A 26,934-nucleotide genomic window follows, 5' to 3' on the forward strand; every position below is an offset into this window, starting at 1 on the left:
AAGCAAAGAAATAAAAAAGCAGTAGTTTTCAAATCACTCTTCAACAAGTGGTTACAGGACAGATCCCAGAGTTTGTCATGGGCTACCATGCGATCCTCTCATATTTCTCCTTCTAGCTGCTCCAGAATATAGGAAGCTAGAAGGCCTAAATACTTTTTTTATTATCACAATTGACTTTCTTTCCTTCTTTTTGTGTGAAAAATAACATATATACAAAAAAGCTATAAATTTCAAAGCACAGCTCCACAATTAGTTGTACAACATATTTCAGACTTTGACATGGATTACAATTTCACTATTTTAGGTTTTTTCTTATAGCTGCTCTAAAACACTGGAGACTAAAAGACATATCAATTTAATGATCCATTTGTTAAGTCCAATCTTCTATGTGTAATTCCACCATCAACTTTGATCTTTCCATACCTCTCTTCGAGGTTGTTTGGGCTATGGCAATTCTAAATTTTTTATATTGAAAGGGTCTGCACTAATATGGGATAGGGAGATGAAACTATCTGATATTCTGGAGAGGCTGGGCTAGGTTTCAGGACTTATCTGGACCAGGGACTCATCTGGAAGTTACAGGTTTCTGGAAAGCTACTCTAGTACCTGGAACCCTTGTGGAATTTTATATATTGCCCTAGGTGTTCTTTAGGATTGGCTGGAATGGTCCTGGTTGGAGGTTGGCAGGTTATAATAGGTAGCAAGGCCTACCTGAAGCTTGCATAAGAGCAACCTCCAGAGTAGCCTCTCCAATCTATTTGAACTCTCTCTGCCACTGATACTTTATTAATTATACTTCTTTTCCCCCTTTTGGTCAGGATGAAATTGTTGATCCCAAGGTGCCAGGGCCGGATTCATCCCTGGGAGTCCTCTCCCATGTCTCCAGGGAGACTTTCACCCTTGGATGTCATGTTCCATGTAGGGGCGAGGGCAATGATTTCACTTGCTGAGTTGGGCTGAGAGAGACTGAAGCCACATCTGAACAACAACAGAGGTCCTCCAGAGGTAACACTTAGGCATGCCTATAAGTAGTCTAAGCTTCTCTGCTACCTACGTAAGCTTCACAAGAGAAAGCCTCATGATCGAGGGCATGGCCTATTGATTTGGATATCCCTAAAATTTGACACAGTATCAGGGGATTCCCTGATGGTAAGGTTTGATAGCTCCATATTCTTCCTCCCCTCCCTCAGAGAACTTTGCAGTACTTTTTGATTATCTGCTTAATATACTCTAGGATGTTTCCAGGCATTGCACTAATCTATTCAGGATTAAAGGACCTTTTTCTCATTCTGTGCTCCCTGTGTTTCAGTTGTTCAAATGAGCTATACAGATAGGTTGAATTAGATTATGCACTACAGAAAATTTCAGCTCCAGATCAAATAAACCTTTCTTCTATTGGTCTCAAAGAGTATGTGTGGTCCTAAACTATAAACACTTTCTTACTCTTATGTTCTGAATTGCTTTAACCCCAACCTGTTCATCTTCGTTCTTATCTCTAAATATCAGGTTACATATTTAAAACAGCCTCTCAAAATCAAGAAATAATAATCACTACTCTGGACTTAATGTGTATGGTCTAAAAGCTTGCAATCTAGACCCCTGTTTTCTTATAAGTATATTCTAAAGGTGACCATACCAGTGTTGCTTTTTGGTTTCTGGCTTATTTTGTCTCACCAAATATCCCACATGTTCATTCACATCGTTGCATGCCACAGGACATTGTTCCTTTTTGTAGCAGTTACAACTGTGCTGGTTTGAAAGGATGTATGTCCCCTAGAAAAGCCATATTTTAATCTAAATCCCATTTCATAAAGGTAGAATAATCCCTATTCAATATCGTATGTTTGAAACTGTAATCAGATCATCTCCTTGGAGATGGAATTAATCAAGAGTGGTTTTTAAGCTGGATTAGGTGATGACATGTCTCCACGCATTTGGGTGGGTCTTGATTAGTTTCTGAAGTTCTGTAAAAGAGGAAACATTTTGGAGACTGAAGATTCGGAGAGTGCAGAGAATGCTGCAACACCACGAAGCAGAGAGTACACCAGCCAGCGACCTTTGGAGATGAAGAAGGAAAATGCCTCCCGGGCAGCGTCATGAAAAGGAAGCCAGGAGAGAAAGCTAGCAACTGAAGAAGGAAAATGCTTCCCGGGCAGCGTCATGAAACAGGAAGCCAGGAGAGAAAGCTAGAACTGAAGAAGGAAAATGCCTCCCAGGCAGCGTCATGAAACAGGAAGCCAGGAGAGAAAGCTAACAACTAGAACAACAACCTTTGTCCATAAGTATACACCATCATTTGCCAATCTACTTCTCCATCAGTGCCTCCTTCAGCCACCTGCATTCATCAGGCATCATGTAGAGGGCTCAAAGTCCACAGTCCATCAACAGTCTCAATTTGAGATAATTTCATTGTTCCCAAGAGAGATAACTAATAAACACACCCTCGCCAAATAGGAAATCTAAACCTCCTCTTACCCCTTGTCCTTCACCCCATTATTTACCTCTGCTGTTGCTGTGGTAGTACTGGTGGTTTCCTTTTGAACATAGCTCATAGCATGCAATACCAGTTTTCCCCCTGTACTCTGGACTTAAACACTCTTTGTATAAGAATCATATCTTTGAAGTAATTCTTAAAAGAACTCATTCATATTTCTAGTGTGAGTCAGTGGGACATGTAGGTCTATACAACCCCTTTCATTCTTGTTTATCTTCAATATGGTAATGTTACTTCTAGACCCACTAGAGAATCACCTTCACTCCTATCTATTCCCTTACACTGGAGTTCAACCTCATTAGTTAACAGTTCACCCGTCCCTAACTTCTATGTATCTCTAAGTCCCCTATCTTCTGTATTATAAGCCTCTGATTATACCTTTATGCTGGTCATAAAAGTGGACTCATACAATGTCTATCCTTTTGTGCCTGGCTAACTTCACTCAGCATTATGTCCTCAAGGCTCATCCATCTTGTCATGTGCTTCAGGACGTCATTTTGTCTTACTGTTGCATAGTATTCCATCATATGCATTTACCACATTTTGTTGATCCACTCATCTATTGATAGACATTTGGTTTGTTTCCATCTTTTGATGATTGTGAATAATGCTGCTATGAACATCAATATGCAAATGTCTTTGTGTTGTTGCTTTCAGCTCTTCTGAAATATACCAAAGTAGTGCTATTGCTGGGTCATAGAGCAACTCAATATTTAGTTTCCTAAGGAAGCGCCAAACAGTCTTCCTTAGTGGCTGTACCATTATACTTTCCCACCAGCAGTGCATAACTGTACCAGTTTCTCCACATCCTCTCCAATATTTATAGTTTCCTGTTTATTTAATAGCAGCCATTCTTATAGGTGTGAGGAGGTATCTCATTGTAGCCTTGATCTGCATTTCCTTATAGCCAGCATCGCTATTAAATGAGTTAGATTTAATCATCATTAAATGATCATTAAATGAGTTTGGATTAAATGAGTTAGAATATGCAAAACGCTTAGCACAGTGCCTGGCACATGGTGACTATTCCCTGACTCTTAGCTAGAGGCAGGGAGATATGGTGGTTGAAAACACAGACTCTGAAACCCACCACTTGTAGCCAAATTGAATTATGACTCTGCCACTTACAAGGCTGATTACTTGACCTCTCTGTGTCTCGTTTCCTCAAGTAGTAAAGTTGGGGGTTGTGCTGGTTTGAAAGGATTTATGTACCCTAGAAAAGCCATGTTTCAATCCTAATCAATCTTGTGGGAGCATCTTTGTGTTAGTTTGATTCAGTTGTCAACTTGGCCAGGTGAGCATACCTAGTCTGGTTGCTGCGGACATAAGCCAATGGTACATGAACCTCATTTGTTGCTAATTGCATCTGCAGTTGGCTAGGAGGTGTGTCTACTGCAATGAGTGACGTTTGACTTAATTGGCTGGTGCTTAAATGAGAGAACGTAGCACAGCCTAAGCAGCTCGGCATTCCTCATCTCAGCACTTGCAGCTCAGCCCAGGCCTTTGGAGATGCAGAAAGAAGTCACCCCGGGGAAAGTTGTTGGAACCCAGGGGCCTGGAGAGAAGACCAGCAGAGACCATCCTGTGCCTTCCACGTAAGAAAGAGCCTCAGTGGAAAGTTAGCTGCCTTTCCTCTGAAGAACCAACAAAATAAATCCCCTTTTATTAAAAGCCAATCCGTCTCTGGTGTGTTGCATTCCGGCAGCTAGCAAACGAGAACAATCTGTTTCTCTTAATCGCTATTCAATAATGTAGGTTGGAAACTTGACTAGGTTGTCTCCACGGAAATATGACTCACCCAGTTGTGGGAATGAACTTCTGAGTAGAGGGAGATGTGACTCCACCCATTCTGGGTGGGTCTTGTTTACTTTATTGGAATCCTTTAAAAGAGGAAGTATTTTGGAATAGGCTTGAGATTCGGAGAGAGCAGAGGATGACGAGAGCTTCAGAATGAAAAGAGAACCACAGAGTCCACCAGCCAGCAACCTTTACAGATGAAGGAGGAGAATAGCCCTGGGGAGCTTCATGAAGCAAAAGGCCTAGAGAGGAAGCTAGTAGACACTGCCGTGTTCTCCACGTGCCTTTCAAGTTGAGAGAGAAACCCCTGAACTTCATTGGTCTTTCCTGAGTGATGGTAACCTCTTGCTGGTGCCTTAATTTGGACATTTTTATAGACTTGCTTTAATTGGGGCATTTTCTCAGCCTTAGAACTGTAAACTTGTAACTTATTAAATTCCCCTTTTTAAAAGCTGTTCTAGTTCTGGTATATCACATTCAGGCAGCTAGCAAACTAAAACGGGTATTCTTTGGCAACTCTATATAGGTTTGTTGTGAGAATTAAATGAATGTTAACCACTTAGAACAGTACCTGGCACAAAGTAAACAGTATATAAATGTTAGTTATTATGGCCATAAAACCTTTACCCTTATATCTTGATAACCAAGCCTGTCTTCAATTAAGCCCAGTAATTTTCTCTTTAGTGTCCTGTCTTTGTCAATACAATACTGGATGTTTTCTACTAAGTTCACACAGTGACACTAGATGGGGTTGCTGAGCTGAGGTACCTAGTCAGAATTTTGAAGCTGAAAGAGACTTTTGGATTATCTGGTCCACCCTTTTTATTTTGCAGATGAAGAAACTGAAGATCAGAGAAATTATCTGATGAAATACCTGCTTGGAATCCTGGGACCACCATGTGAATGAGCTCCAGCCAGCCTGCTATAGGATGAGAGGCCTGGTGGAGAAGAACTGACAGTCAGCTCACCACTAGGCAAGAGCATTCTAATCACCAGCCATGTAAGTAAGGCCATTCTAAATCATCCAGCCAATAACACACATGCCAGTTGCCTGGAGAAGCATGAATAAGCCCAGCACAGCCTGCCCAGACAATTTTCCAGCCACCCCACAGTATAGTGAGACAAATTAATGGTGTGTTTTAAGGCATTAAATTGTGGGGTAGTTTGTTATGCAGCAAATACTAGCTGATCCACGATGGGTAAAGGGTAAAGACTCCCTACCGAAAAGGTAGCCACTATTTTCCTGTTCCCTCCTCATTATAACCTTCTTCTTTCCATTCTTCTGTCATAATAGGCTGAGTTAGCCATTTTTTTTTTAATCCTGGAAGTTATTCTTTTTTTTTTTATTAATTAAAAAAATTAACAAAACATTTAGAAATCATTCCATTCTACATGTACAATCAGTAATTCTTGATATCATCACATAGTTGCATATTCATCATTTCTTAGTACATTTGCATCGATTTAGAAAAAGAAATAAAAAGACAACAGAATAAGAATTAAAACGTTAATAGAGAGAAAAAAAAAAAACCTATACCTCACATGCAGCTTCATTCAATGTTTTAACATAATTGCATTACAATTAGGTAGTATTGTGCTGTCCATTTCTGAGTTTTTATATCCAGTCCTGTTGCACAGTCTGTATCCCTTCAGCTCCAATTACCCCTTCTCTCTCTTTTTTTTTTTTTAATTAACGGAAAAAAAGAAATTAACCCAACATTTAGAAATCATACCATTCTACATATGCAATCAGTAATTCTTAACATCATCACATAGATGCATGATCATCGTTTCTTAGTACATTTGCATCAGTTTAGAAGAACTAGCAACACAACCGAAAAAGATATAGAATGTTAATATAGAGAAAAAATAAAAGTAATAATAGTAAAAACAAAACAAAACAAAACAAAACAAGAACCTATAGCTCAGATGCAGCTTCATTCAGTGTTTTAACATGATTACTTTACAATTAGGTATTATTGTGCTGTCCATTTTTGAGTTTTTGTATCTAGTCCTGTTGCACAGTCTGTATCCCTTCAGCTCCAATTGCCCATTATCTTACCCTGTTTCTACCTCCTGCTGGACTCTGTTACCAATGACATATTCCAAATTTATTCTCGAATGTCTGTTCACATCAGTGGGACCATACAGTATTTGTCCTTTAGTTTTTGGCTAGACTCACTCAGCATAATGTTCTCTGGGTCCATCCATGTTATTACATGCTTCATAAGTTTATCCTGTCTTAAAGCTGCATAATATTCCATCGTATGTATATACCACAGTTTGTTTAGCCACTCGTCTGTTGATGGACATTTTGGCTGTTTCCATCTCTTTGCAATTGTAAATAACGCTGCTGTAAACATTGGTGTGCAAATGTCCATTTGTGTCTTTGCCCTTAAGTCCTTTGAGTAGATTCCCAGCAATGGTATTGCTGGGTCGTATGGCAATTCTATATTCAGCTTTTTGAGGAACCGCCAAACTGCCTTCCACAGTGGTTGCACCATTTGACATTCCCACCAACAGTGGATAAGTGTGCCTCTTTCTCCGCATCCTCTCTAGCACTTGTCATTTTCTGTTTTGTTGATAATGGCCATTCTGGTGGGTGTGAGATGATATCTCATTGTGGTTTTGATTTGCATTTCTCTAATGGCCAGGGACATTGAGCATCTCTTCATGTGCCTTTTGGCCATTTGTATTTCCTCTTCTGATAGGTGTCTGTTCAAGTCTTTTTCCCATTTTGTAATTGGGTTGGCTGTCTTTTTGTTGTTGAGTTGAACAATCTCTTTATAAATTCTGGATACTAGACCTTTATCTGATATGTTGTTTCCAAATATTGTCTCCCATTGTGTAGGCTGTCTTTCTACTTTCTTGATGAAGTTCTTTGATGCACAAAAGTGTTTAATTTTGAGGAGCTCCCATTTATTTCTTTCTTTCTTCAGTGCTCTTGCTTTAGGTTTAAGGTCCATCAAACCGCCTCCAATTGTAAGTTTCATAAGATATCTCCCTACATTTTCCTCTAACTGTTTTATGGTCTTAGACCTAATGTTTAGATCTTTGATCCATTTTGAGTTAACTTTTGTATAGGGTGTGAGATATGGGTCTTCTTTCATTCTTTTGCATATGGATATCCAGTTCTCTAGGCACCATTTATTGAAGAGACTGTTCTGTCCCAGGTGAGTTGGCTTGACTGCCTTATCAAAGATCAAATGTCCATAGATGAGAGGGTCTATATCTGAACACTCTATTCGATTCCATTGGTCGATATATCTACCTTTATGCCAATACCATGCTGTTTTGACCACTGTGGCTTCATAATATGCCTTAAAGTCAGGCAGCGCGAGACCTCCAGCTTCGTTTTTTTTCCTCAAGATGTTTTTAGCAATTCAGGGCACCCTGCCCTTCCAGATAAATTTGCTTATTGGTTTTTCTATTTCTGAAAAATAAGTTGTTGGGATTTTGATTGGTATTGCACTGAATCTGTAAATCAATTTAGGTAGGATTGACATCTTAACTATATTTAGTCTTCCAATCCATGAACACAGTATGCCCTTCCATCTATTTAGGTCTTCTGTGATTTCTTTTAACAGTTTTTTGTAGTTTTCTTTGTATAGGTCTTTTGTCTCTTTAGTTAAATTTATTCCTAGGTATTTTATTCTTTTAGTTGCAATTGTAAATGGGATTCATTTCTTGATTTCCCCCTCAGCTTGTTCATTACTAGTGTATAGAAATGCTACAGATTTTTGAATGTTGATCTTGTAACCTGCTACTTTGCCATACTCATTTATTAGTTCTAGTAGTTTTGTTGTGGATTTTTCCGGGTTTTCGACGTATAGTATCATATCATCTGCAAACAGTGATAGTTTTACTTCTTCCTTTCCAATTTTGATGCCTTGTATTTCTTTTTCTTGTCTAATTGCTCTGGCTAGAACCTCCAACACAATGTTGAATAATAGTGGTGATAGTGGACATCCTTGTCTTGTTCCTGATCTTAGGGGGAAAGTTTTCAGTTTTTCCCCATTGAGGATGATATTAGCTGTGGGTTTTTCATATATTCCCTCTATCATTTTAAGGAAGTTCCCTTGTATTCCTATCTTTTGAAGTGTTTTCAACAGGAAAGGATGTTGAATCTTGTCAAATGCCTTCTCTGCGTCAATTGAGATGATCATGTGATTTTTCTGCTTTGATTTGTTGATATGGTGTATTACATTAATTGATTTTCTTATGTTGAACCATCCTTGCATACCTGGGATGAATCCTACTTGGTCATGATGTATAATTCTTTTAACGTGTTGTAGGATACGATTTGCTAGAATTTTATTGAGGATTTTTGCATCTATATTCATTAGAGAGATTGGTCTGTAGTTTTCTTTTTTTGTGATATCTTTGCCTGGTTTTGGTATGAGGGTGATGTTGGCTTCATAGAATGAATTAGGTAGTTTTCCCTCCACTTCGATTTTTTTGAAGAGTTTGAGGAGAGTTGGTACTAATTCTTTCTGGAACGTTTGATAGAATTCACATGTGAACCCATCTGGTCCTGGACTTTTCTTTTTAGGAAGCTTTTGAATGACTAATTCAATTTCTTTACTTGTGATTGGTTTGTTGAGGTCATCTATTTCTTCTTGAGTCAAAGTTGGTTGTTCATGTCTTTCTAGGAACCCGTCCATTTCATCTAAATTGTTGTATTTATTAGCGTAAAGTTGTTCATAGTATCCTGTTATTACCTCCTTTATTTCTGTGAGGTCAGTAGTTATGTCTCCTCTTCCATTTCTGATCTTATTTATTTGCATCCTCTCTCTTCTTCTTTTTGTCAGTCTTGATAAGGGCCTATCAATCTTATTGATTTTCTCATAGAACCAACTTCTGGCCTTATTGATTTTCTCTATTGTTTTCATGTTTTCAATTTCATTTATTTCTGCTCTGATCTTTGTTATTTCTTTCCTTTTGCTTGCTTTGGGATTAGTTTGCTGTTCTTTCTCCAGTTCTTCCAAGTGGACAGTTAATTCCTGCATTTTTGCCTTTTCTTCTTTTCTGATATAGGCATTTAGGGCAATAAATTTCCCTCTTAGCACTTCCTTTGCTGCGTCCCATAAGTTTTGATATGTTGTGTTTTCATTTTCATTCGCCTCGAGGTATTTACTAATTTCTCTTGCAATTTCTTCTTTGACCCACTGGTTGTTTAAGAGTGTGTTGTTGAGCCTCCACGTATTTGTGAATTTTCTGGCACTCTGCCTATTATTGATTTCCAACTTCATTCCTTTATGATCCGAGAAAGTGTTGTGTATAATTTCAGTCTTTTTAAATTTGTTAAGACTTGCTTTGTGACCCAGCATATGGTCTATCTTTGAGAATGATCCATGAGCACTTGAGAAAAAGGTGTATCCTGCTGTTGTGGGATGTAATGTCCTATAAATGTCTGTTAAGTCTAGCTCATTTATAGTAATATTCAGATTCTCTATTTCTTTGTTGATCTTCTGTCTAGATGTTCTGTCCATTGATGAGAGTGGGAAATTGAAGTCTCCAACTATTATGGTATTTGTGTCTATTTCCCTTTTCAGTGTTTGCAGTGTATTCCTCACGTATTTTGGGGCATTCTGGTTCGGTGCGTAAATATTTATGATTGTTATGTCTTCTTGTTTAATTGTTCCTTTTATTAGTATATAGTGTCCTTCTTTGTCTCTTTTGACTGTTTTACATTTGAAGTCTAACTTGTTGGATATTAGTATAGCCACTCCTGCTCTTTTCTGGTTGTTATTTGCATGAAATATCTTTTCCCAACCTTTCACTTTCAACCTATGTTTATCTTTGGGTCTAAGATGTGTTTCCTGTAGACAGCATATAGAAGGATCCTGTTTTTTAATCCATTCTGCCCGTCTATGTCTTTTGATTGGGGAATTCAGTCCATTAACATTTAGTGTTATTACTGTTTGGATAATATTTTCCTCTACCATTTTGCCTTTTGTATTATATATATCATGTCTGACTTTCCTTCTTTCTACACTCTTCTCCATACCTCTCTCTTCTGTCTTTTTGTATCTGACTCTAGTGCTCCCTTTAGTATTTCTTGCAGAGCTGGTCTCTTGGTCACAAATTCTCTCAGTGACTTTTTGTCTGAGAATGTTTTAATTTCTCCCTCATTTTTGAAGGACAATTTTGCTGGATATAGGAGTCTTGGTTGGCAGTTTTTCTCTTTTAGTAATTTAAATATATCATCCCACTGTCTTCTAGCCTCCATGGTTTCTGCTGAGAAATCTACACATAGTCTTATTGGGTTTCCCTTGTATGTGATGGATTGTTTTTCTCTTGCTGCTTTCAAGATCCTCTCTTTCTCTTTGACCTCTGACATTCTAACTAGTAAGTGTCTTGGAGAACGCCTATTTGGGTCTAATCTCTTTGGGGTGCGCTGCACTTCTTGGATCTGTAATTTTAGGTCTTTCATAAGAGTTGGGAAATTTTCAGTGATAATTTCTTCCATTAGTTTTTCTCCTCCTTTTCCCTTCTCTTCTCCTTCTGGGACACCCACAAGACGTATATTCATGCGATTCATATTGTCCTTGAGTTCCCTGATACCCTGTTCAAATTTTTCCATTCTTTTCCCGATAGTTTCTGTTTGTTTTTGGAATTCAGATGTTCCATCCTCCAAATCACTAATTCTATCTTCTGTCTCTTTGAATCTATCGTTGTTGGTATCCATTGTTTTTTCTATCTTTTCTACTTTGTCCTTCACTTCCATAAGTTCTGTGATTTGTTTTTTCAGTTTTTCTATTTCTTCTTTATGTTCAGCCCATGTCTTCTTCATGTCCTCCCTCAATTTATCGATTTCGTTTTTGAAGAGGTTTTCCATTTCTGTTTGTATATTCAGCATTAGTTGTCTCAGCTCCTGTATCTCATTTGAACTATTGGTTTGTTCCTTTGACTGGGCCATATTCTCAATCTTCTGAGCATGGACCGTTATCTTCTGCTGCTGGTGTCTCGGCATTTAGTCAGATTTCCCTGGGTGTCGGACCCAACAAGGTTGTAAGATTTTTCTGTGAAATCTCTGGGTTCTTTTTTTTCTTATCTTGCCCAGTAGGTGGCGTTCGTGGCACACGTTTGTCTGCGGGTCCCACCAGTAAAAGGTGCTGTGGGTCCTTTAACTTTGGAAAACTCTCGCCGTCCGGGAGGTTTGCTAGCCGAAGCGGCTTGGAAGAGTGCGAGCCGGCCCGGGGTCCGAACGCGGGGAGGGTCGCTGGCCACCGCAGCCCGGGAAAGCGCCCGTCCGATTTTCCTAGTCGACCCGGGGTGACAAGCGAGGCGGGAGGGCGCCAGCGGCAGCGGCCCGCCCGGGAGAGTGCACACTCCTGGGAAGTCACGGGTTCGGAAGGGGCCCCTCCCCCCGTCACCGTTCTCCGCAGCCTGGGGTCCTCCGATCCAACTCTCTCAGTTGGTCCGGGGGACTGCGCGCGGAGCGGGCACCAGCCGCCGCTGTTTGAGGGGACCGCCCGTCCAATTCTCCCAGCCGGCCCGGGAAGGGGGAAGGGAGCGACTCCGGCCGCCCGCCGCCCCGCCTGGCGAAGCCCGCGCCCCTTGGCGACCTCACCAGAGCGAGCTCTCCCAGCCAGCCAGCCGCTCCAGGATGGGGTACGCTGTCTTTTTTATCTCTGTCGTGGCTTTGGGAGCTGTTCCGTATCGTTTCTACTCTCCTAGTAGCTGTCCTGAAGGAGAAACTAGGATCCACACGTCGTACTAAGCCGCCATCTTCTCTGAAAGTCTCTGAGTTAGCCATTTTGACTGTACGTGATGTTTTACTTCAGTGAGGAATAGCACAGTGTAATTGTTTTATAAGATTAGGTCACTTGCATGTATAGATTGCTTGTGCTTAGCAATTCATCCTTAACAGTTATGTCAAATTCTACAACCCAGTTTAAGTCAGAGCTATTTCTCTCACAGTTCTTGAAATCTCTTGGGAAATAAGGTCCCCCACCACCACCCCGCCCAGGTAGAGATTCACTCCATGTATTCAGACTCAAATCACTCTTCTTAGATTCTGCTCTTAGAACTTCTCTGGTCTAAATTTCCACTTTCTCTTAAGTGCCAATGATTTTCTCCTTATTGACTATTTTCTCATCCTTTCAGAATGTACACACTTTGGAAATCATACAACATACCACACTTTATCTCTAGCCTCAACCCTGGCTTCTAAACCATAATTCGATCCCCAAACTGGACCCCTGGGGAATTTACTTCCAAATACTCATCCTGTAGGTTAATTTCCTAGCATCAGTATAAAAATTTTTCGTTCATTCAGCAAGCTAGGGGAAAAAGCAAACATGACAGAATCAGTTCATCTCTCACAGAGCTTGCAGGATATCTCAAAACTTTAAAACACTATTCCAATGACATTTTAGTTCGAATTGGACTCCCAGTGGGGAAGAGGATAGAATGATGACCTTGAGAGAAATGAGAATTACTTTTAGGCTTATTCCTAATAGGCTTGTCCTGAATTGTATCACTCTTTGGCGTGGACACAAGTTCTTGTGAGCCTGAAGTGTCACAAAAATGGTAACTGACTACACTGCATTCATGCATATTTCTAAAAATGATAAACCACACTTGAGCTAGTGTGATATTCAGCAGAATTGTATGACAAAGTGTGGGCTCCTCTGCAATTCAATTTGCTGATGACACACCCATTCCAATCTTCTGTGCATAAATCAACTGGGAAAACCACTCTCTGAGGTTCGTCCTGCATCAGCCTGCTGCTAGAATCCTCAGAGTGTGTCTGGGGAAATGACTAGTCTTAGCACAGTACAGGAAAAGAATTTTGTTTGGACACTTTTCCAAACTTAAAATAAACCATCCCTTGGATGTTGAACCAAAATGAAAGAAGCCAAAAAAAAAAAAACCACTCAGAGTGTCAGAAGTAGGAGGGTCTGGGGAAGGGGCTTGTGATCAAGTAGGAAACTTTCCATTAACTAGTTATTGGCTGAGCTGAAGCTCACTGTTTTAATTTAAATAATGTTTTCCTGTTAATAAAAGCAATTTAGAATCACCATAGGAGAGTAAGAAGAAACAGAAATATAAGAGTAAACAAATAGAAATGAACTTGTTAATTTAAGATGTGATTGTAAGGAAGAGAAACCTACTCTAGTTTAAGGCAAAAAGGGAGATTATTGGAAGCATAATAGGGGCAAAATTATTACAGTTTAACATTTGTAAACTTTCCCCACCCCTGCTTTTTTCCTTTTTATTGTGGTAGCATCTCTTTATCTATCTATCGAATATAAACCTGGCTATTGTTACTGATCTTTAAGTGTACAATTGAGTGGTATTAATTGCATTTACAATGTTCTGCTACCATAACTACCACCTATCAGCAAAACTTTTTCATCACCTAGAGTAGACACTTTGCATCCACTAACCAATAACTCCCCATGCCCCCATCCCCTTAGCCCTTGGTAACCTCTAATCTACATCTGTCTCTATGAATTTGCTTATTCTAGATATTGCATATACATGGAATCATATAATGTTTATTCTTGAGTACCTGGCTTGTTTCACTTAGCATTATGTTTTCAAGGCTCCTTGTTCCTATTTTTTTTTTTTGATTGCTGTATGGCAGTATCACATTTCATTCCTTTTCCATGTGAGTATCATGTTATTGAATTTTTGTTTGTTTTTTGGGAAGTGCATGGTCCACCAATTGAACTCTTGTCTCCTACATAGCAGGCGAGAATTCTACCACTGAATTACCCTTGCACCTACCCTATCCCTACTTTTTTTTTTTTTTTTGCATGGGCAGGCACCAGGGAATTGAACCCGGGTCTCCGGCATGGCAGACAAGAAGTCTGCCACTGAGTCACCATGCCTATTCCTACTTTTAAAGGAAGATTTGTGCTTGAGTGCATGTGCTGCTTAGCTGCTGAGCCTCTGCTGTACAGAAGGTAACGCCTATAGAGCTGCAGCTCCGCACTAGCCTCCACTGCTTGCACGTGGCCTTAGAAAGGCCAGCAGCCTATGGGCTCACCCTAAGTAGCCTTTGCTTATTTTTTTAGTGGGGTTTGCTATGGGGTTACAGATGGAGACAAATTATTTTAGAAGAATAGGCTGGGAGGAAATGACTGTCACCTATAGTACAAGTACCCTCTGAAAATCATTACCTTTAACCTTCCAAGTTATTTTCTTAGTTCATATGCTATTTATTACAGTGTATATGTATTATATATTTGATATACTATATATATATATCTGTGCCCAGATCTTTTCATTTAATAATACAGTCAATTCTTATTCATATGTTATGTTTTATAAAGTCATCACAAGACTGAATTAATGAATATTGAAACAGTGCTCCTAGGGAAAATACAAGGGTAGATTCCTCGAGCCTCTGGTCACATCATTTTTCTAAACTGATCAATACACAACTTGTTTCATGTGTGTTTCTGTTTAAAGACACCTTACTTAATGTGTTGTTGATTCATTAACATTGAACTCACAGCCTACAGCATTATAACACATGCCAGAACGAAGCTTATCTTTAACACACATATTTCCTCCATTAGGCACATCACAGCCTTCTTGAGCTTCCGAACACTAGACAGCACTTCAGCGCTATGCTTAGGGCCACTGGAAACAGAGAAATCACCCATAAGAAGCAAGAAAAGGCAAAAATCCTGGCACTAAATATATTGCAAAAAGGGCCTTTGTTCATAGTATGAGTTGAACCAAGAGGATAGAACATCACCTAGTTCAATCTCAGCTGGTAGTGTACATCTGGAAGGATTCAAAATTTTCACTGCTCTGCACTTGTCTACACACGTCTACAAATTATTTCAAAAAACATCATGAATATTGATTTTGTGGTCACAAATAAATTTTAATGAGTAGGCAAATTTATAATTATGGAATCCCATCATGGAATCCATGAATAAAGAGGACTGGCTGTATATCATAAGCATTTCGTCTTATTAAAATTTTCCCTCAGTACTATCATGGTGGTTTTGATACTCCGTTGTATTATTACAATTTATGAGCTCTTTCCCCATTGGATATTTCTGTGATTTCCAACTTTACCTTCATCTTTGTACATTTTTCTGATCATTTCCTTAGAATAGATACCTAGAAGTGGAATGTCTTGGTCAACGTCTATAAATATTTATTTATTGCTAATTTGTTCTCTAGAAAGTTTGTATCAAATTGCACTTCCACCAACAATGATTAAGTGTGGTCATCTCATTTTAGCACTAGCTCTTACCATTTAGAAAAAAGCATGAAGCTGAACATTGCCACTGTACAGTTTTTGCCAATCCCATGTATTGTATTCATTCCTCACTTAGGTTGACCAAAGTTTAAAGCAGATTCTCAAAATGGGGTTCCCAGACCAGCATTAGTAGTATCACCTGGGAACTTTTTAGAACTATAAATTCTCAGGCCCTACCTTAGACCTATTGAATCAGAAATTCTGTGGTGTGAGCCAGCAATCTGAGTTTTGATAAGTCTTCTGGGTGATTCTAGTGCATTCTCAAGTTTGAGAACCACAATCCAAAGGATTGAACAACCCTTTCTAGGCCTTCCCAAGTATTTCCCTCCTTTTAGAATGTCCACATACCTTTTCTGGGCCCCGAGCATTTATAAGGGACAGTGTGATACAGTGTAAAGGCAACAAGTTTTGGCTTAGAGGGCCTGAGTTGTAAGTCCTGGATGATTCCCTACTGGGGGTGTATCCAAACACATACGAAAATGACTTATTACCCTGTGTGCTGGTTTGAAAGGATTTATGTACCCCAGAAAAGCCATGCTTTAGTCCTAATCCAATCTTGCAGAAGCAGCCACTTCTTTTCAATCCTATTCAGCACTGCATGTTGGAAACTTGATTAGATTATCTCTGACTTGCCCAATATTATGTGACTTGCCCAATTGTGGGAATTAACTTTTGAAGAGAGGGAGATGTGACCCCACCCATTTTAGGTGGGTCTTTTAAAAATGGGATCCTTTAAAAAAGGAAACATTTTGGAGAGAGTCTATTTTTAGAGCCACAAGAACCACCAGAGCCCACACAGCCAGAGACCTTTGTTGATGAAGAGGGAAAACGCCCCTGGGGAAACTTCATGAAACAAGAAGCCTGGAGAGAAAGCTAGCAAGCATTGCCATGTTCGCCATGTGCCTATCTAATTGAAAGAGAAACCCTGAACTTCACTGGCCTTTCTTGAGTGAAGGTAACCTCTTGTTGGTATCTTTTTTTTTTTTTTTTTTTTTTTTAAAGGAAAGACAGAGAGAAGGAAGGAAGGATAGAAGGAAGGAAGGAAGGAAGAAAGGGAAACATTTTTAAACATTTTCTTGTTTTATTGTATTCTGTTTCTCCGTTTTTTGTTACATGGGCTGGGGCCGGGAATCGAACCGAGGTCCTTCGGCATAGCAGGCAAGCACTTTGCCCGCTGAGCCACCGCGGCCCGCCCTCTTGTTGGTATCTTAATTTGGAGATTTTTATAGCCTTGCTTTAATTGGGATGTTTTCATGGCCTTAGAACTGTAAACTTGCAACTTAATAAATTCCCCCTTTTAAAAGCTGTTCTGTTTCTGCTGTATCAAATTCCAGCAGCTAGCAAACTAGAACACCTGTTATATCTTAGATTTCAAGATGGAAAGCTTTCTATATCATTTAGCCCAAATTTGACACTGGAGGGAAGTTTTAAGCTAAACCACCCCAGATATTTCATGGTTATGCAAGAATGGAAATCAAAACATGTTTTCCCCACTGAATGAAAACACAATATAAGTTTTCTTTAGCAGCTGTGGCTAGAGATTGCAAAATGGAATCGTCTGGCTGCCCTCCAGCCTATTAGCATCCCCTTCTCTTCCCTCAAGGGTGAAGGACAATCAAGCCAAAGAGAAGGGAAAACACAATGCTCTCAAGTTCACAGATAATACCAGGAAATGGAGCTGCTGGGTCATCTGGGATTTATCAAAATAGAGATAGTAGAGAGGAGGAGTACACAGCACTTGCCCCACACTAGTTCATTTAGAATGGCTCTGAAGGGCATGACTCCATTGCTCCTGCCCGCAGCAATGTATGCCAGGATTTCAGGCATTGTGCTAAGTGGCTTAGAGAAAATTTGGGAGCAAAAAAAAAGTCTTTCCAGTACCCTCCAATACTGCCAGAGCAGTATGTGTCTTCACCTGGATTTAATATGCCACCACTTCTGAAGCTGCTTCCTAGCCTGAGTTCCACTGTATCTCCAGAATAATGCAGTGTGGTAGAGTGGGAAAGCTGGGAATTTGGAGTCAGACAGCATAGGTATAAATCCTCATGCTCTATTATGTTTTTGCCATATAACCTTAAGGAAGTCCTTTAAGTCTGCTGAGCCTCAGTTTCTGAACAGTTCCTCATTAGGACTGTTACAAGAATTAAATGAGGCCATGTGCCTAACACATAGAAGTTGCTTCAAAAATGTTCATTCCCTTCATTTCCTTTCAGTACACTGGTGTCTTCTCAGTACCTCAGCCCCCTACCTTAGTGTAAGGGACAAGTACAAAATACTTGGAGTGGTTTCTTCCACTCAGACTTTACCAGTCCTTGGCACTGAGGCACTGGAACTCCAAGTGTCTAGATTCAGCTGCCAACTGAATTCCCTACAATCAGAGAATGCTACTTTAAATCTGTCATCAAATCCCTAGCACGCAAGACTTCTCAAGGGCCAGACATGATCTGAAGTCAACTTGAAAGTTCAGACAATTCCAAAATTGCCACATATTTCAACTGCCTTCCCAACCCCAACACCTAACCCTCATGGTTTCTCAGAGAGCAATCATTTAATGACACTATGGGGTTCAAATCTGGAGAATGGAGCAAGGATTATGCTAGTTTGAAACTGTTGTGTACCCCAGAAAAGCCATGTCCTTTAATCCTGATTCAATATTGTTTAGGGTGGAACCTTTGATTAGATTGTTTCCATGGAGACTGACACACACAACCGTGGGTGTGGCCATTTGATTAGATAAAGATGTGACTGTGCCCATTCAAAGTAGGTCTTGATTAGTTTACTAGGGTCCTTTAAGAGGGGGAAACATTTTGGAGAAAGGTCAGAGCTGACACAGGCAGAGATGTTTAGAGATGCAGAAAGAAAATACCCCCAGGGAAGCTGTTTGAAACCAGAAGCCAAAGGACCAGCAAATGCCAACAACATGCCTTCTCAGCTGACAGAGATGTTCTGGACCCATGCGCCTTTTTTGAGTCAAGGTATCTTTCCTGGATGCCTTAGTTTAGACATTTTTGTGGCCTTATAGAACAATAAACTTGTAATTTAATAAATTTCCTTTATAAAAGCCAACACATTTCTGGTATATATTGTATTCTAGCAGCCTTTAGCAAACCAAAACAAGGACTGAGTAGAATTATGATTTTAATGTTTACCTAATTTGATTGGATTTTCTTATGGTGTGATAGATGGTACATGGGTCAGTGTGCTGCTTTGCTAATGGGTTAAGTGTCCCCAGATTCCCAGATATTTCTCTACCTTTATTTTGCCCCTCATCGTATGAAGCTCCAAAGACTTACATGCTGAGATCTGAATTTGATATTGAAAATGTAATCTGACTGAGTCTCACTTGTAAGGCTGGGACAGTTGCACAGGCTGCTGTTAAAATTTTCAGGCCAGGTACCACAAACTAATAATGGTCAATGATTAGGGGTATGGAGATTGTTAACCAGGGCTGCAGTCTTTAAACATTTTTTAAATTTTAAAAGTTTCTTATTTTGTGGCTGTGATGGTTGAGTCATATGTCAACTAGGCCAGGTTACAGTGTCCAGATGTTTGGTTAGGCAGTCATAAGCCTGATTATTACTAAGGATATTTTGTGGATTTAAATCATCAGTAAGTTGATCACCTATGGCTGATTACATCCACAATCAACTGAGATTGCCATCAACAATGAGAGAAGACATTCGATCACTTGAAGACTTTAAAAGGAGAGGTGATGATTTCTGTAAGAATTTCCATTTCTATTTCAGTCAGCCAACTCCTTTTGGGAAATTTATCAAAAACCTTCATTGGTGTTCCCAATTTGTGGCCTGCTTTAAGGAATTTGTATTTCCCATCCCCACAGTTTTGTGAGCAAATTCCTATTAAAAAACTCATAATATTTACATAATATATGTCCTATATTCCACTTTATTCATTCAACTCTGAAACGCTTTGATCTTGTTAAAATTTTCCCTCATTCGAAGAATATTTAATAAACACTTGATATGGGTCAGGACTGTGTAGATACATTGGAATTAGAGCAGTGAGAAAGACAGACATTGTCCCTACCTTCATGGAGTTTACTATCTTGTGGGAAATTTAGGCATCAAACAGAGAGTCAAAAATATGATGAGATGAAAGCATAGCCACATGTGAAAGCATATGCCAACCAAGTGTGGCTACATAATATTGGATAGCATAAAAATTTTTTGGGGGGTGTTTCATGCTGTCCCTTGTAACCATTCAAGCAAATAGCCAATTCTACACTTCCTTGCCACTAGGATGACCCTGTTGTCCTGATTTGCCCAACACTTTCCTGGTTGGGTACCTAAAGTCCCATGACCTGGGAAACTCCTAATGTCCAACAAACCAGGGTGGTTTCTTGCCTCAGGAAAAGTTTGTAGCAGACTTCTCTGACTTTTGTTTTAAAAAGTGAGTCCTTTAAGATAACTGAAATGAGTCCTTCAAAGGGTCAATGTCATGAAGTAACAACAATAACATAAAAAGCTGTCAGGATTGTTCTGGACATAAACAAAAATGCAATGTGTGATTTTTAATTGGATCTTTTTTTGCAAAAAAGTATGTATAAAATAATCTCGGAATGGAAAAAAATTAGGGAAGTTTGAATAGGAGATGATTTTATGGAATTATTGACAATTTTTTTTAGATATGACCAGGGTATCATGGTTATGTAGGAAAATGTCCTTATTTTTACAAGATGTAGGCTGAGGAAATGATGATGGCAACATTTTAGCAATTTTTTAAATGAGTGGAGTGTAGATAGATGTTTATTTTATTTATTCTTTCAACATTTATGTATATATGAACACGATTATAATAAAAAGTTTTAGGAAAGAAGTCAGCTACCATTAAGCAGGATAGGGTTTGGGAGGAGACATTTCCCCCTGAACCAGGAAAAGAATCCTCCAAAATAGATGCAGGAGGGGGAAAATGAGGGAAATAATCCTCATGCCCCAAGCTTGGCAATGAAGTGGCCAGAAGAGCCCATGACTGATGGACATTTGTGTAAATGACTAATGACCAGATGTCTGAATTTTGATCCAAACCCACGTTATGGGAAGAGCCCAAATTGAAATTGAGATTCATTTTTTATTACCCGAGAGAGCTGTATTTCCTCGACATCTGAGTTATGGACTGCATTTAATCATTTAATGATAAGCCCAGAGAGGTCCATCTGAGTAAGTAACATTTTAGCAGAAACCTGAAGGAATAATAGGAGTTGACTAGGTAAAAGTAGGAGAATAAAAATTTCAAGCACCTCAAACAGTATGGGAAGCTGAAGAGAGTGGTACTTTGGAGTAAACTGAGAGAAGTCCAAGATGGCTGGACAGAGAGGGTGAGGGTGACATGAGACAAGGGTGGATAGGCCAACAAGGTCCAGAACGTGCTAGATGTTCCAGACCAGGTAAAGGAAAGGACTCCCTCCTCCCCCTCCCCATCAGGAACACATGAGTTCTGCTATATTTCCCTCAATACCCCTGACCCATTCTAGTGCCCATGTCCCAAAACTCTTCAGGATCAAAAATGTTTTGTCTGGGCTACCAAATGCGGAGTCACCCTGATTAACCACAAGTTCTTGCTGCAAAAGTAATGACAACAGAAGATAAGCCAAGCATTTCTGAGCATCTTACCTATGTTTTCAGGCTCCTACTACCTACTCCCTTTCCCACTGATGCAATTAATAGATATTCTGAGTCCCCCAAAACACTCCACAAGTATTTGTGGGTATCTCCTGAGGGTATCTTACATGTATTCATGGACATGTCTAGCTGGTCCCACTTGGTGTGTGCTGCAGGTTATCCTTCCTCCTTCCTCCAATACATCTCTGCTGGACAATGCCCTCTCCACTAAGCCCTGCTGATACTACCCCTGGACACAGCAGTGTCCTCCAGGCACCACAGTCTCCTACCACAGCTGATGAAGTGGAGTGCAGGAAGTGCCAAAGCTGCCAGGTATTCTGTGAAGTGGCAAAGAATGCCTCTCCCCTTTATGTGTATGCTCAATTAGTGGGGCCACAAAGTAATATTTCTTTCTACCTATAGTTTATAGGGGTTATAGGGAACCAGCTCTTTCCATTTTAATGTACAGACCCCTATATTTCCATGATTCGCAGATATACAATAGAGGGTGGAGGTGGGGGTTGGGTAATGAAGCCTTGGCCCAGAGACAAACAAACATATATCAGACACTAAGCTGTCCTCAAAGTCACTCTTCCTTTCTGACAATGGAGGCTTTTTTAGTGATCCAAGCTTGTGGTGCCTGGCTCCCACTTCCCTGGGATGACTATATTTCTGGGAGGAGCTTCAGTCCCTCCCTCATGTAGAGATTTCTGGGTTTTCTCACTGGTTCTCTGAGTATGACAGACCTATATGAATCCCTGCAGAGAACATAGCTTTGGACCCTTCTGGGACCCACAACTTTTATCTGTGTCTTCCACTAAAACAAGTTGCATGAGGCAGGGTTGGCGTCTTATTTGCTCATGTCTCTGAAATGTGACATGTAGGAGATGCTCAATTCAATTTTATTGAGAAACCATCCCACCTCTTAGAAAATTGGTCACCAAATTTCAGCTTAAATGGAAACCACTTAGGATATTGTTAAAAATACAGATACCTATGCCCTTTCCCCAGACATCTGATTTGTTGGATCTGGGGTGAGAGCCTTGGAATCTGTACTTTAATAAGCTCCTAGGTGATTATAATGCAGATGGTCCTTGAATCTCACTGTATCCATAGCTCAGGTGGTCATGCACTAGGGCCACTATTAGAAATTTAGCGCCTTTGTGAGAACAGAAAATGGGCACCTCTTCCTCCTCTAGTTGTACCTAGTCTGAAGCCAGGATGAAGGCTTAGTGAGCAGTATTTGCACTGTAATTTCTGCCCCTTCATCCTCTTGGCCAAGCATTCTTGGACCTGACCATTGGTTTACAGCAGACTTGTCTGAAGCCTGCTCCTGCTAAGAAAACGTGTATCTGAGAAACTGATCTTCGAGTTCCCAATCTCTCAGTAAACTCTAGAAAGATGCTGGGGTTGAGTTGTTCTTCTGACTTGCACCTGGATGGCAGGTGATCTAGTAGCCAGTCTCCAGAACTGTTGGGAGGAGCTTGGAGAATATGAGCCTGAAAATATCCAACACAGGTTCTTAGCCTCTTCTGCATGTTGGAATCACTTTTGGAGCTTGGACAGATTCTGATGCCTGGGTCTCACCTTCAGAACTTAATTGGACTAGGATGCAGCCTAGACATTAGAACTTTGAAAAGTTCCCCCAAGTGATTCTAACAAGCAGTCATGTCTGAGAATCTCTGCTGTAATAAAGTCCTCACCCTAATCAGGGAGAAGCATTGGCTGGCATGGGTTTTCCTAGGGTTTGGAGGATCCAGTATGAGCTCAGCCTTCTGACCTGGTTATGCAGCTGTGCTTCTTGCTCTCTGTGTTTGACTTTGTTTTGGTTTGCTAAGGCTGCTACAATGCAATACACCAGAAATGCGTTGACTTTTACAATAAGGATTTATTAGCTTACAATTTACACTTCTTTGGCCATGAAAATGTCCAAATTAAGGCATCAACAGGATGATACCAGGACTCTGAAGAAAGGCTGCCAGCATCTGGGACACCTCTGTTACATGGGAAGACACATGGCTGGATTCTGCTGTTCCTTCGCTCCCAGGTTTTATTGCCTTCAGCTCTGTTCCCATGGCTTCCTCTGTGGGTCCTCTCTCAGCTCCTCCAGGGCATTTCTCTTGGTAAACTCTCTCCAAACTTCTCCGGGTGTTTTTCTCTGAGCTCTCTGGACTTTTTCTGCCTTTTATCCTCTCATAAAGGACTCCAGTAAAGCATCAAGACCCACCTTGAATGGGTTGGGTCACATCTCAATTGAAATAACCTAACCAAAATGTCCTACCTACAACAGGTCTGCACTCACAGGAATGGACTAAAGAACACGACATTTTCTGAGGGTACATAACAGCTTCAAACCAGAACAGGCTTTGTGCAGGGAAATTCTTTAGGTCTTGCCTCAGTAAAGGAATATGTACCTTTTCCTGTACTTCTTGGCATCTTTCTGCCAACCACATTTACCCCTGAGATTACTGCATAATCTCTAAATTTAGCCTTTCACTGCCCCCTAAATAAAATCCATCCATTTTTCATTAGTGGTTTCCTAACCCAATAGTGATTAGGAAAACAATATGATAAACTAATCCTCCACAAGGTGTAAATGGCAGGTAAAGCATAAATAGTTTCTCTGAAATATATGCAAAAAAAATTTGAGAATACGTTATAAAGAAAGTGATATAACAGCAACGTGCTGGTTTGCATCTGTTATGTACTCTAGAAAAGTCTATGTTCTTTCAACCCGTCCCTGTGGGTCCCTGCGGGTTCTTTCTGCCTGCCCACAATTGTGGGTGGGAATTTTTGGTTAGATTGTTTCCATGGAGATGTGACCCAGCCCATTCAAGATGTGTTTTAATTCCATTGCTTGAGTCCTTTATGAAAAGATAAAAGACAGAGACATTTTGAAGAAAGCTCACAGAAAGAAAATGCCCAAGGAGAAGCTAAGAGAGAAAGAAACACCCAAATACATTTTGGAGAGAGCGTTAAAACCAAAACCAGGAGAGCAGAGCTAGCAGACATGGTCACATGCCTTCCCTTGTGATAGAGGAAACTCAGATGCCACAAGCCTTTCCTCAGAGAAAGTACCTTCCTCTCAATGCCTTGAATTGGACATTTTCATGGCCTTAGAATTGTAAATTTGTAACCTAATAAATCCCTTTTGTAAAAACCAATCCATTTCTGGTATATTGTATTCCAGCAGCTTTAGCAAACTGAAACAAAGTGTTATTGTTAGATGGTGGGACCCAAACTTTGGATGCTGTTTCTTTCTTTGGGGCACCTCAAATTTAGGAGAGTGGGAACAGTAGTTGGGAGTATTTTGGAAGGCTCCACTGTTTATGCCACTTGCAGCAATGACTAATTTTCTATTAATAATGGGCTTGTGATGTTATTCTTGCTGAGAGGTCAGAAGAAAGAACCCCCTGTAGACCATGAGCTCCTAGAATGAGAGATCATATCTTATTCCTTTTTGAACGCTACATCATTCTAACCACATGATTTACAGACTTTGACACATAATTGTGTTTGGTAAATTGCCAAATTTAAAAAATTACAGTCAACACTGTGCAGGTTTGAATCTGTGGTGTATCCCCAGAAAAGCCATGTCCTTTAATCTTCATTCAATATTGCTGGGTAGGAATATGATTAGATTATCTCCACAGAGATGTGACTTGCCCAATTGTGGGTATTAACCTTTGATTAGAGAGAGATGTGACTCCACCCATTTTGGGTGAGGTCTTGATTAGTTTACTGGAGTCCTTTAAAAGAGGAAACATTTTGGAGAGAGTCCCTTTTAGAGCCACGAGAACCATGAAAGCCCACCCAGCCAGAGACCTTCAGAAATAAGGGAGGAAAATGCTGCCAGGGGAGGTTCGTGAAACAAGAAGCCTGGAGAGAGAGCTAGCAGATGTCACCATGTTCACCATGTGCCTTTCTAGTTGAGAGAGAAATCCTGAACTTCATCAGCCTTTCTTGAGTGAAGGTAATCTCTTGTTGGTGCCTTAATTTGGACATTTCTATAGGCTTGCTTTAATTGGGACATTTTTCACAGCCTTAAAACTGTAAGCTTACAACCTGATAAATTCCCCCTTTAAAAAGCCATTCTATTTCTGGTATATCTCATTCCAGTAGCTAGCAAACTAGAATACCAATATATTGAATGGCTACTATTCCCAGGCCTCATACTAGGTACTTCACATGGTATCTTATTCAACCTTTATGAATCCTCATATTTTGGTTTCTTAACTAATACAGGCTAAGCTACTATAACACAGATATCTCAAATTACAATGGATTAAAGAAGGTATGAGATTCTTTCTTTCTCATATAATAGCCTATATATGGTCTACAAAAAAGTCCAAGGTTGCTCTGCCTGTCCTTAACACATGGCTTTCATCCTTGAGTCCAACATGTCTGCTCGAGCCGATGAGAAGAGGAAAAAGGCCATGGAAGCACATCCTCATTTCTAGAAGCACAAACCAGAAATGACTGAAAACATTTTTGCTCATATCCTATTGGCTAGAATTGTTACATGATTACAACAGTATGCAAAGCAAATTGGGAAGTGTTATCTCTACCTAGGTGGCCCTGTACCATCTAAAACTGGGGAATGGTATTATTATTATAATTATCTTATTAAACATGGGAGCATGCATATTGATGGACAAGTCTCAAAAGACACCTCATATATATGGATAGGTATCTTAATTCTTACTATAGTTAGAAATGAGCTATAGAAAGGCGCTAGTTGCCTATCCAGAGAGGTCCTTTATTTCGTCAGTGTCTTCAGACTTAAGTTGGCTCTGAAAGGCTATCTCAACTTCTAAGAGTTTGGTGTATAGAAAAAAGATCAATTTCTTAATTTGCAGTGAAAGAATACACATCCAGCAACTAGAATATTTGTGTTCCCCATTTAGTCTAAGATTTTCTGGGTATGGAGGTAGTTGGAAGGCCACATATGTCTCAGCATCCTCGCATATACCAAGCATCTGTCTAGTCTATGCCAGGTACCATGCTAGCCATTTTCCACAAACAATCTAATTTGACTCAGGTACTCAACTCAATGAGGTAATGATTATTCAGACCATTTTACAGGTAAGAATACTCAACAGAACTGCTATGAAGCTAAGAAGTGAGGAGGCTGGTGTCTGAATCCAGGTCTATCTGAGATCAAGGTATGCTTTTTCCACTACACCCTGCTGCTTATGAAGAAGTTTTTCTAGTAAACTTTATGACTTCCTCGGTGATGCTTTCACTGGCTGCCCTCTCTGCTTCCACATGACCTTGTCCAGATTTCTGCCACAGCATCTATCACAGTAGCATGTTCCCATGATTGAAGGTTGCCTTCTTCCAGGAGCTTCCTCCATCTCTTGGTGTTCATGGATCATGTTTTCGTCATTCTACAAAATTGAGGCCAGCACGGGGCCTGTATTTGGTACATGCTTAAACAAATGAGTAAATAAAGTGCCGTCTTCACCTCCAGTTAAAATCAGACCTTTTTTGAATCTCCTCCACTCTTCTGTGAGACTTCCCCACTCCTCTCTTCAACACTGCCCACTCCCAGTGTCACCACATCAACATCCCTTTCTACGTTTTTAGTTTAAATATAGCAAAGGCCTCCCCGGGCTGAGTTTTTGCTTTAGTCTGTCCTGATTCCTTGCAGTATATTTCCTTTTATTTCATCCTCAGAAGCTAGAGAGAGAAAAAAGCTATTTTTCAATTCGTGTTTACTATAAAAATGAGTTGTCAAGATTCCAGGGAAAGGGAAAGATGCCAATTCCAGGCTGAGGTCATGATTT

The 26,934-nt window shown here is 40.0% G+C and overlaps 1 long non-coding RNA gene across 1 annotated transcript; it reads left to right on the forward strand.

The window, feature by feature from the left end:
- The first annotated feature begins 853 nt into the window (after window positions 1–853).
- Window positions 854–26,610, forward strand: LOC143652353 (uncharacterized). The gene is made up of 3 exons (XR_013160576.1): window positions 854–1,005; window positions 5,125–5,291; window positions 26,231–26,610. It is a non-coding gene; the product is annotated as an uncharacterized LOC143652353 (long non-coding RNA).
- The last annotated feature ends 324 nt before the right edge of the window (window positions 26,611–26,934 follow it).

The sequence above is a fragment of the Tamandua tetradactyla genome, chromosome 12 (assembly GCF_023851605.1).
Source record: "Tamandua tetradactyla isolate mTamTet1 chromosome 12, mTamTet1.pri, whole genome shotgun sequence".
Lineage (NCBI taxonomy): Eukaryota > Metazoa > Chordata > Mammalia > Pilosa > Myrmecophagidae > Tamandua > Tamandua tetradactyla.